Source organism: Dama dama, chromosome 29 (genome assembly GCF_033118175.1).
Source record: "Dama dama isolate Ldn47 chromosome 29, ASM3311817v1, whole genome shotgun sequence".
Taxonomy (NCBI): Eukaryota; Metazoa; Chordata; class Mammalia; order Artiodactyla; family Cervidae; genus Dama; species Dama dama.
This window is the reverse complement of record NC_083709.1, coordinates 55,672,877-55,685,289: the sequence shown is the minus strand read 5'-3', so window position 1 is coordinate 55,685,289 and position 12,413 is coordinate 55,672,877.

Here is a 12,413-nt window from a genome sequence, read left to right as displayed (position 1 = left end):
CACTCGGCAGAAGGAAACCCTCAGAGGACAGCAAAGTCCCAGCTATACTGCTGTGCTTTAGGCCTGGAAAGCAGCAGGAGCTGATAGGAGCAAGAGCCCAAGCAGGGACGAAATGGAATTTATAGGTAGTGTGAAGCATTGATTGATATATATATATATATCCTATAGAATTGTTTACACATATAAGTAAACTTAGAATGATAGCCATTGTTGCATATTTATAGTAGAAAAAGACCAAAATACAGTTAAATGCCACTAGTGGGATTTTAGTAATGGTCTATCACCTTAACTGGAAACTCTGCAGCCATTTAAAAAGGATAACTTAAATATGTTGACAGATAGGAATTGGCTTCCTGAATATATTTTACACAGAAAAACAAACAAACAAGAAATAGTGAAAGAGTAATTTGTAGGCTTCTAGTATTTTTGTGTTTTTTTTAAAGAAGCAGGGTGTGGATATGTGCACACATATGCTTGACTATTTATACAGAATTATCTCTTGAATGTTACACAAGAAATTGATAACAAAGGTTACCTGTAAAGAGATGGGATCAAATCACAGATTCACACCCTACTATCTATTCTCCAGTTATCCATTAGTAATAGAACCTCAGATATAACTAACTAACCTCATGGCTGACTTGAACAAAAATGACATTTGCCAGTTCTCTTTGCAAACAGGTGGCCAATGCTGTGTCCTCCAGAAAGGAGCTATACTGTCTTCTCCTCCCCCGTTTCCTCCTGCCAGCCAGACTGTTGACCTGCTTCCTGGAACTCAGGCTTCCTACTTAGAGCATGAAAGAAAAGCCCCCTTTTGACAAGAACAAAGCAACCAAAAAGAATTAAGGTCCCTGTTAGTGGTGGCCTCATCACAGCAGCCTTGGACTGCTTACCTTAGAACTTTGTTTACTTGGGAGAGGAAAAAACTTCTATCTTAATCTAGATTATTAGTATGTAGGGAACTGTGTCATTCATACCTGAAGCTAACCCTAAGTGATTCAGGAAGGTAGGCTAGATTGAGTTGGGGGTGGGGGTTGGCTCCTATCAATGAGTCCATTTTAGCTTAAGAACATGCCAGAGTGTGGACAGTGCCATGAACATCTGTATAAAGGACTCTACTTTCTTTATCTTGAGTTCCTCCAACCTTTCAAGGCTGTTGGGGCATCTTTATACCTTAGGATTATCACAATTCCAGGGTATTTTATTCATTTAAAAAGCCTAAAAGTCCATATGATGGACCAAATGATTTTCCGCTGAGTATCATAGCTGTGAGAAACTATGAAAATAAGAAGTGGGTATGTGCGTGTGCACAATGTGCAAAGGGAGAGGACAGCATTCATTTTAGCGCACCTCAATCTCAGCTGGATTCTTCCTAATTACAGATATTCCGAGGCTGAGGCTTTTTATACCATCATAAATTAAGTTGTTTGTTACTGGATCAATTCTTAGCTGGAGTCATTCCAATGCCCTGCTAGGAGAAGCAGCTATCTGATTTAATTTAGGATGTGCTGGCAAGACTGCCAAACATCAACGAGAACTCAGAAACATTCTCAAACTGGAGGCACGATACATTGCAATGATGTCAATAATCTCTTTGCTTTCAATATTTATTTATGGATACTGTTTTAGGAAAGTCAAAGGAAAGAAAGTAAATGCTGAGGAACAGGATGTCTTCAATGTCTCTGTGGGTTAAAATAAATTCTTTTCATATTTTTCATGTTATACTGCCAGTCCCCAATCCTAACTGAGCATTAGAATCATCCTGAGGGACTTTAATACAAATTCTCAGACTCCATATCCCAACAATACTGATTCACTAGATCTGTCTTAACCTAAAGCTATTTTTTTTTAGAGCATTTCTCTGGTGATTACGAAAGTTGAATTCTTGCTCTGCATTTAGGATTGATGCTTTTGAACTGTGGTGTTGGAGAAGACTCTTGAGAGTCACTTGGACTGCAAGGAGATCCAACCAGTCCATCCTAAAGGAAATCAGTCCTAAATATTCATTGGAAGGACTGATGCTGAAGCTGAAACTCCAATACTTTAGCCACCTGATGTGAAGAACTGATTCATTAGAAAAGCCCCTGATGCTGGGAAAGATCGAAGGCAGGAGGAGAAGGGGACAACAGAGGATGAGATGGTTGGATGGCATCACCGACTCGATGGACACGAGTTTGAGCAAGCTCCGGGAGTTGGTGATGGACAGGGAAGCCTAGCATGTTGCAGTCCATGGGGTCGCAAAGAGTCAGACATGACTGAGTGACTGAACTGAACTGCATTTAGGAAGACCTAGCATAGATTGGTAATTTTAAATGTCCAATATGTGCTGTTAAGATGATTAAAAAAGACAATTTAGGCAATACAATTTTGTTGTTGTTGTTTTTTGGCCATGCCGCACAGCATGTAGGATCCTAATTCCCCAACCAAGGACTGAACCTGTGCCCTCTGTATTAGAAGAGTGGAGTTATAACCACTGGACTGCCAGGGAAGTCCCACAGACAAATTTTTAACACTTCATGAAGTAGAAAGTCTCCACACTCAGGAGTGTGGAGAACTGAAATGTGCGGCAGAAGGAAGGAAGCTTTTCTAGGATGAAAAGTAGGGGACAAGGAAAATAAGGAATAAAAACATCTGATTGGCTGGGGTTACATAGGAATAGGACATCACCTGTGTTATTGGCGATCACAAACTGGTTGTCCAGATGGTCTGACTTCTGGGCTGATGAAATATTAATAAGAATATGAAGCCTAAAAGTTAAGCTTCATTTTGCTGGTATAGTTTCCCAAGATCAGTGGTCCACAGTCTACCAAGAAAGGTTCATGAGAGATCAGTGTGACATTTCTACCTTTTGATAAACCTCTGGCCAAGCATGAGGTTTGATCAGAGATGATGCTAAAAGTTATTCCAGGTTATAATTGCCTCTTTGGTATATATTTTTCAGGAGGTGATGTCAGGTTCATAATCCTGATGTTGTCTTTGTTCCTTGGATCTTTCTCCTTCCAGTCTGAAGGAGACCGTTTTTTAGCTGGCCAACAGCTAGGTACAAGCTTTTAAAATCCTTAAGAGAATGCTACTGGACCAGGGAGGTAATTATTAATAGTAAAAGTATTCCTAAAGGTGCTCTGAGGTAGGGTCCCCATGAACAAAGCCAATGAAAATCAAATAAATCAAGAAATAATCCTGAAGAGGGGGATACTTCTGTAGACCAGTTGGCCTGTGAAGGAAAGCAAGAGTATGTCACGCCAAAATACATCTATTTGTCATGAGGATTATCTTGAGCTGGTTATTTTTAAGAAATAGAAGACATAGGAAAAACTCTGAAAATGAGTGAGCTTCCCTTTTGTAAGGGAAATTTATGTTTATAAGCGAAATCTCCCTTTTAATCTCCAGGAGTTGGTGATAGACAGGAAAGCCTGGCGTGCTTCAGTCCATGGGGTCACAAAGAGTCAGACACAACTGAGTGACTGAACTGAACTGAACTGAAGGGAAATTTCCATTTTAAAAAATGACTCCTTCTGTGTACCAGGAAGGGAAAGATGACTAAATTATAAGAAACTCATCAGTGGGGAAGGCATTTAAACCTGTATAACAACCAAACTTTAGCTTTCCAAACTTTGCTTGATAACCTCACATAACTGCCCACCCCTCTCTCCCAAAACCTTCTTTTGGCTTTAGCTGGAAATGTATTTAAGGTGGTGGTTTGGGCCATTTCTGGGCATTATATAGTTTCTTGGGTATCTCCTATGTGTACAGGAGGTAAATATGTTATAAAACTTCTGTTTGCTTTTCTCCTGTTAATCTGTCTCTTGTTACAGGGGGGCTCTCAGTCAAAAATCTAGAGGGGTAAAAGGAAAATTATTTTTCTTCCCCTACACCTGTTTCTGTATTTTGTGTAATTGTGTCTCCACTTCCCAAGAAGTGTTTATCCAGCAAGCTTGTTGCAAAGAAACTAAAGCACTGAAAATCAGAGAGAAGTTTGTGATGGGCAGAACTACAGAATCACCAGCATCGAAGCAAATCCAATGGTGCTAAATGCCATGTCAGGCACGCAGATGTGCACTACTGGTCCTGTAACTATATGCTAGTACAGTCTAGAAATCATTAGTATTGCCTTTTCTGCAGAGTCAGAAACCCTGTGCTCACATAATTTTCTTATTTTTGCTTCTTTTTTTTCAACTAATCATTGCACTGTTGTCAGTCCAGTATGTCCATTGGGCATTCCACTACCTGTACTGTCTAAGAAGGCTATTCAAACTAAAGAGAGGTGGTAGACTGCAGACAATAAATAGAAAAAGAGGACTTTCCATCAATTCTATAATGTCATGGCTTCCTAGTCACACACCAGCTTGAAACTGAGTCCCCCTAAAACCAAGTTGCCCTGCTGAGCCTATGATTAATCTATCCAAAAATTTATACCCTTTCTTGTCTTGCCCCTGGTCCCATCAAGACTGAGAAATATCAAAGGAAAGGGGGGACTTAACCAAGCAGGACCCTGCAGGGCCTTCCCAAGTAGAAAAGCACCTCTGTGTCATTCGTTCCTTGTTTGTGGGGAAAGACTTGAGTCTCCTAGGCCTTTCCCAAATTCCAAACAGCAGGTTCAAGCTGTTAATAACTAGACTAGTGAAGGAATGCAGAAACAGAGGGAAAGCAGTCAAGGAAGAAAAGAAATCATAGCTTAAACAACAGTTCAACACTCAAACAGAGTCACAGAACTTCTGGTTCCTCCTTAAGGGATATACATAACACAATTTTTTTTAGTTGTTCTGCAGAAATTGACACATCGTCCCCTGCCCGCACCCCACCCCACTCCCAGGCAGGTGGAGAATGGTGACTACAGGCTGATCACAAGCATGTAGACTCCAAACTAGTTGAAACCAAAAGATTGACAGTTAAGATTCCCGAAATGTCATCCTGTTACCTCACCATCAACCAAACAGAAGAATGTCCATGAAGTGATCACCACACTGTAAAACTCATCCCAAGTGTTGCCTTTAAAACTCCTTTCCTAAAAGCCACTGGGGAGTTTGGATCTTTTGAGCACTACATTCTCCTGGCTTAGCACCCCTGCAATAAACACCGTGCTTTCCTTCATCACAACCCATGTCAGTACACTGGCTTTGCTGTCAGTCAAGCAACCTGAATTCAATTCTGTATCAGGGTCATTGTTTTACATCAGTCCTTTGAGTTCAAGAGATAACATTTGTCTGTTGCTGCTGGAATACTCTTACTGACTTAGAAGACAGCTGCTGTGAAGTTCCCCTGGCCCCACTGAAGTCTAGAGTTACACTCTTTTATGCAACACAGGGTGGGGAGGGCAGTACTTTGTAATCAGTCCACCTGGGGCAGCCAGCATGGTCCCTAGAAATCTAAAAGAATAATACAGGTAATTAGAAGGCAGTTTGTGTTTTATCATCATCATGAGTTGGCAATTCTAAACAATGTAATTGATAAAATACTCCCCTCTGAAAATATCTCTTTTTGGTCCAAATCCTAAAAAATAGTCTTGGGTTGGCTGCATCTGCATCATTTGAGAACCTGATAAGAAGGCAAATTCCTGGAGCCTACATCAGACCAACTGAACCACACTAAAGGGGTGGTGAAATAATATTTGCTCACTCATTTTTTAAAAATGAAGTACCTGTGGTGTGTAACTGAGAAAGATTACTTTGTGACTCTTCAGATGCATTGGAAATTTGCTTTGGACACCAGAGAAGCAGACATTTTAAGTACTTCCCCTCTACAGATGTCTCATTAATCTCAATCTTCTAGATACACTGTCACACATATAAGACATAATGTTGCTGTGGCTTGGATTAAGTTTGTGTCCCCCAAAAAGATATATTTAAGCCTAATCTCCAGTACCACTGATGTGACTTTACCTGGAAATAGAGTCTTTGCACACGTAATCAGGTTAAGAGGAGATCATACTGAATTAGGTTGGGCCCTAAACAACTGCTGGTATCCTTAAAATAAGAGGGAAATTAGAACAAAGACACAGGGAAGAGGCCACGTGAAGCCGGAAAGAGAGCTTGAAGTGATGCGGCTACAAGCCAAGGAAAGGCAAGGATTGCTGGCAACCACCAGAAGCAAGAAGAAAGGCAAGGGAAAATCCTCCTCTAGAGTCTTCAGAAAGAGGATGACCTAGTCAACACCTTGATTTCCAACTTCTGATACCCAGAACCAAAAGAAAACTGGTGCATGCTTAGTCACTCAGTCATGTCTGACTCTTTGTGACCCATGCCTGTAGCCTGCCAGATTCCTCAGTCCATGGGATTCTCCAGACAAGAATACTGCAGTGGGTAGCCACGCCCTCCTCCAGGGGATCTTCCCGACACAGGGATCAAACCCAGGTCTCCTGCATTATAGGCGGATTCTTAACTGTCTGAGCCAGCAGGGAAGCACCCTCTAGCCACCCAGTTTGGGGTAATTTGTTACTGCTGACCTAGGAAACTAACACACTCGGTAAATAAGAACTTTCAAAAACCAGCAATAAATAATATGTGCTAAATGAATGGCAAGAACACGAAAGTGTTATGGCACCCTGGAAGAAATCTAATCTTGTTTTTCAGGCCATATACACAAATTCACCCATAAACCAAAGACTCTTGCAGCACCTCTATTAGTCCATCAAACAAATCCAGTGAGGGGTAGTACAAAGTGCCCCCAAAATATATCTCTTTGACATAAGGATTGTCTTGAGCTGATTATTCTGAGAAACAGAAAATTCAAGAAAAGCCCTGAAAACACAATAGAAGTTACCCTTTTGTAAGGGAAATTTACATTTATAAAGAAAATCTCCATTTGTAAGTGTGTCTCCCTCTCTGACATGACATGAACTTGGGCGAACTTTGGGAGATGGTGAGGGACAAGGAGGCCTGGTGTGCAGCAGTCCACGGGGTCACAGAGAGTCAGACATGACTAGGCAACTAAACAACAACTCCCTCTCTGTACCAAGAATGGAATGATGACTAAAGCACAAGAATCTCATCAATGGAGAAGAAATTTAAATCTGCATAACACATCTTACCCTTATTTTTCTGGTATCTTCCCATTACTGGCTCGCCCCTCACTCCAAATATCTTTCTTTTGTCATTAGCTGAAGATGATATTTAAAGTGTTGTCTTGGGCCACAGGACTGGAAAAGGTCAAGTTTTCATTCCAATCCCAAAGAATGCTCAAACTACTGCACAATTGCACTCATCTCACACGCTAGTAAAGTAATGCTTAAAATTCTCCAAGCCAGGCTTCAGCAATACATGAACTAAGAACTTCCAGATGTTCAACCTGGTTTTACAAAAGGCAGAGGAACCAGAGATCAAATTGCCAACATCCGCTGGATCGTCAAAAAAGCAAGAGAGTTCCAGAAAAACATCTATGTCTGCTTTATTGACTATGCCAAAACCTTTGACTGTGTGGATCACAATAAACTGTGGAAAATTCTGAAAGAGATGGGAATACCAGACCACCTGACCTGCCTCCTGAGAAACCTGTATGCAGGTCAGGAAGCAACAGTTAGAACTGGACTTGGAACAACAGACTGGTTCCAAATAGGAAAAAGAGTGCGTCAAGGCTGTATATTGTCACCCTGCTTAGTTAACTTATATGCAGAGTACATCATGAGAAACACTGGGCTGGAAGAAGCACAAGCTGGAATCAAGATTGCCAGAAGAAATATCAATAAACTCAGATATGCAGATGACACCACCCTTATGGCAGAAAGTGAAGAGGAACTAAAGAGCCTCTTGATGAAAGTGAAAGAGGAGACAGAAAAAATTGGCTTAAAGCTCAACATTCAGAAAACTAAGATCATGGCTTCCTGTCCCATCACTTCAAGGCAGATAGATGGGGAAACGGTGGAAACAGTGGCTGACTTTATTTTTTTTGCTCCAAAATCACTGCAGATGGTGATTGTAGCCATGAAATTAAAAGACGCTTACTCCTTGGAAGGAAAGTTATGACCAACCTAGACAGCATATTAAAAAGCAGAGACATTTTACTTTGCCAACAAAGGTCCATCTAGTCAAGGCTATGGTTTTTCCAGTGGTCATGTATGGATGTGAGAGTTGGACTATAAAGAAAGCTGAGTGCAGAAGAATTGATGCTTTTGAACTGTGGTGTTGGAGAAGACTCTTGAGAGTCCCTTGGACTGCAAGGAGATCCAACCAGTCCATCCTAAAGGAGATCAGTCCTGGGTGTTCACTGGAAGGACTGATGTTGAAGCTGAAACTCCAATACTTTAGCCACCTGATGTGAAGAGCTGACTCACTGGAAAAAACCCTGATGCTGGGAAAGATTGAGGGCAGGAGGAAAAGGGGACAACAGAGGATGAGATGGTTGGATGGCATCATCGACTTGATGGACATGGGTTTGGGTGGACTCTGGGAGTTGGTGATGGACGGGGAGGCCTGGCATGCTGTGGTTCATCGGGTCGCAAAGAGTCGCACACGACTGAGCAACTGAACTGAACTGAACTTGGGCTATTTAGAGGAGTTAATCAGTTCTCCTGAGTTCTTCCGTGACTATAGGAGGTACACATGTTATTAAAATTCTGCTTGCTTTTCTTTTTTTAACCTGTTTTTTTTTTTTTTTTTACTACAGGGAATCTCAGCCAAAGACTCAGAGGGTAGAAGGCAATTTATTTCCCTCCCTTATGCCAGGAAATGGTGTATTTTCATGCTACTTCTCCATTGAAAGTATCTTTGTAATCAAGTTGATTGTGGGCAAATCTCTTCAATGTCAGCCTTATGATGGTATTAATGATTTTTCAGCCTACCTGTTATTCTTGTCATACAATAATCAGTACTGAGGCTGCAAAAAACAGAGTTCTTTGGGGTTTTAGGAATTGCCATTTGGGTAAATCTGAAAGAGTGTTCCAGGGAAGAGATAGGGTCAGAGGCTTATAAAAGCTAAAGCCACAGATTGTTGGAGTTGGCTGGCAAGAATTATGATTGATTTTGGGACTTTCCAGGTGGTCCAGTGGCTAGGACTCCCCGCTCCCAATGCAGGGGGCCTGGGTTCAATCCTTCATTGAGGAACCGAGATCTCACAAGCCAGGCAGCATGGCCAATAATGATAATAGGAATAATAATTTGTTAAAAAACAAACAAAAAATGAAAAAGGCAAGGAAGCTATTGAAGACCACCAGTGTTGTGCCAAAATACTCATGAGTCAATCTAAATTAATTATGCTGGGCTAAAATAGATTTCAGCATCAATACGCATAATATCCTCAATGAACTGAAATACTTTATGTATGTTTAAAACCATGAGTTTATAATTATACTAAAACCAAATTGATTGGTCACTTTTAAAAGATGCCAGGGGAATGTCTAATTATTTTGAAACTTGATAAATAAAGGGACAGAATCAGTCTTTCCCATCCTCCCTATCCAGGTTGTATTGCAAAATAACCAAATAATTGATGAGGGGAATTTTCTCTGTATAGAAGTATTCCAAAAGATGAATGAAAAAGGAATGATAGAATTGTACCACCATTTTGTAACCTCTAATGAAAGTCACAAAAAGAAAGACTCTAAGACACTGTTTTTCTCATGATGGAAAAACACACCACCAATGAAGTAGTGTCAAAAAATAAAAACAACAACAAAATGAGAACAACTCTAACCTGAAACATATCAAGTCTATTAATTTAACTGTCAATTTATACAAAATACAGTAAATAAAGAAATATTTTAAACATACCATGGAGGTGCAATTCACAGAATCTAGACTCTGGGAAACTATAAGATAAACATTAAAAACATTCAAGAAAAAAAAGAGAGATGTAGAAAGATACCATAGATTAAAAGAAACAGTAAAGCAATCAGTCATTGGCAAACTATGGACCTTATTTGGATAATAATTTTAAAAAATGTAAAATAAAGTTTTTAAAAATAGGGCAAGCTATCAGTGTAAACGCTTATGTGATAATACTGCTGAATTATTCTAAATTTGTTTCATGTGATGATAATGACATGGGTATGTTTTAAGAAAAGATTTCTTATTTTCTAGAGATACATATTGAAATATTTACAGAGGAAATTATATGAAGTTCAGGATTTACTTCAAAATAATCTTACTGAAGGAAGAGTTGAGGAAATGTAGATAAGAAAAGCATGAAAGAAAGTGAAGTCGCTCAGTCGTGTCCGACTCTTTGCAACCCCATGGACTGTTGCCTACCAGGTTCCTCCGTCCATGGGATTCTCCAGGCAAGAGTACTGGAGTGGGTTGCCATTGACCATGTATTAATAATTTTTAAGATAAGTGATGAATACATCAGATTCATTACACTATTTTCTCTACTTTTATTTATGTTTGAAATTTTCTAAAATAATACATTTGAAAACATCAATAAGGAGTTGGATGACACACAACTAGTAGAATCACAGAACTCTAAAGGCTCCTCATTCTTATCCCTTAAATGATCAGGGTTTTTATGGTCAGGTCTTATGCATCTTGGTAGACTTTGCTTTTGGCAAGTGACTGGAATACAGTAATCAATCAATAAATGTTTACTGAACATTAATAACCACTTGTAACATCAGTAGCACTCTATTACTCTGGTCAAATTTATTAGGTCATCTACAGATTTAGAAGGCTTCTGATTTTGTTCATAATTGTTAGCAATAAAATAGCTCCTAGCAATCTCCCTGTGAGTAAAACTGGGTACACTCACATAAGTGTCACCCCATATAGGTGTTTCTGCTAAGTAGTCCCCAAAGTAGCATTTGTATCATACCCCAGCTTTTAACAAACTTGTCCACTCAAGTGTCCTATCTTACATTGTACCTCCCAGAAATAACTGAAGTCTGGGCATTGTTCTTGCTGAAGTTTCAAGGCTCTGGTCAAATGTTAAGCTTCCAAAAGTTTTGCTCCTAACTCAGTGAATTTGAGCACTGCTTACTGTTATACACAGTGGTTAGTGGAAAATAAGAAGAAATACAGCCAGTACCCAAGAGAAAAAAATTATATGGGAAATAAAACCTAAAATATAAAATGATATGCTAAGTATGTGCTTCTAGAGTTTTAAAAGAAAACTTGATGTCACTATTAAAATCTGAGCAGGTTTTCCAAAATTCCTTTGTCTAGTTGACGGGAATATGCAATGGGATGCTGACAATCTAAATTTAAAAGAAGAAAATTTACATGTGGGAGAAATTATTTAAATTTCCATCCACCTGAAAGTAAATCTTATTAACAAGAAATGGTTTGCAGGGGGTAGGACGGAGATGTTATAAAGATATCTACCTGTGTTTCTGAAGGACCCTGACAGCAGCAACAGATGGGACTGCAGAAAGCAGAAGGCCATTATCGAAGCTTTAATTCATCTGGTGACTTTGAAATACCAAAAACACTGGAAGATGAAGCATTATGGAAAATATCTTGGCTTCCTCTTTCTAAGATACTCTTGGCCACTGAATTCGTGTTCTCGGAGAAGACATCTGCTTGTAGGTGATGACTGAGAAATGGAATAAATATAGGGCATAAATCTCCTGCCCCCGATTCCTTACTCTGCCAGCCATTACTAGTACATGTGGGTGTTGATTTGTTAGCTGTCCCAGATTTCAGAAAGGCAGAGATGGCTTTCTGCTAAAATTGGTGACTTGAGGATAGATTTAACTACCTTATATTCCATCTATGTTTTCTACTAAAATAACCTATAACTATTATAAATAGAAAACATAGCAATGCTGGTAATTAACAAATGAAGGAATCTTTGCTACATACCATAAAGATGAGACCATAAAGAAAAGACCTATCACTCCAGGTTTATTTGAAGTCTGGAAATTAAATGAAAAGAGATCTCAGCAAGCTCTGACTATGACCTTCATTGTAGTAGCAAGGGCTGGAGGTAATAATAGGCCATTGGTGACCTTGTAAGGGGCTCATATGAACCATGCATTGCATGTCAGAGCCACAAGGAGCAGAGACCTTGGGGTCCTTTTAAATAACTTATACTGCAAGGAGTTTCAACCTGTCAATCCTAAAGGAAATCAGTCCTGACTATTCATTGGAAGGACTGATGCTGAAGCTGAAACTCCAATACTTTAGCCACCTGATGTGAAGAACTGACTCATTAGAAAAGACCTTGATGCTGGGAAAGATCGAAGGCAGGAGGAGAAGGGGATGACAGAGGATGAGATGGTTGGATGGCATCACTGACTCAATGGACATGAGTTTGAGCAAGCTCCAGAAGATGGTGAGGGACAGGGAAGCCTGAGGTGCTGCAGTCCATGGGGTTGCAAAGAGTTGGGCATGACTGAGGGATGGAACTGAACTGAACTGAACTGAACACTGAAAATGTAATGCCATGCTGGGAAAAAATAGAAAGACTGCCATAGTTCTCTCCAAATAAAGGCAACTCTGCCAGAGAAACAGTGGGATTGCAGCTAACTTTAGGTTTAGTTGGTTTAG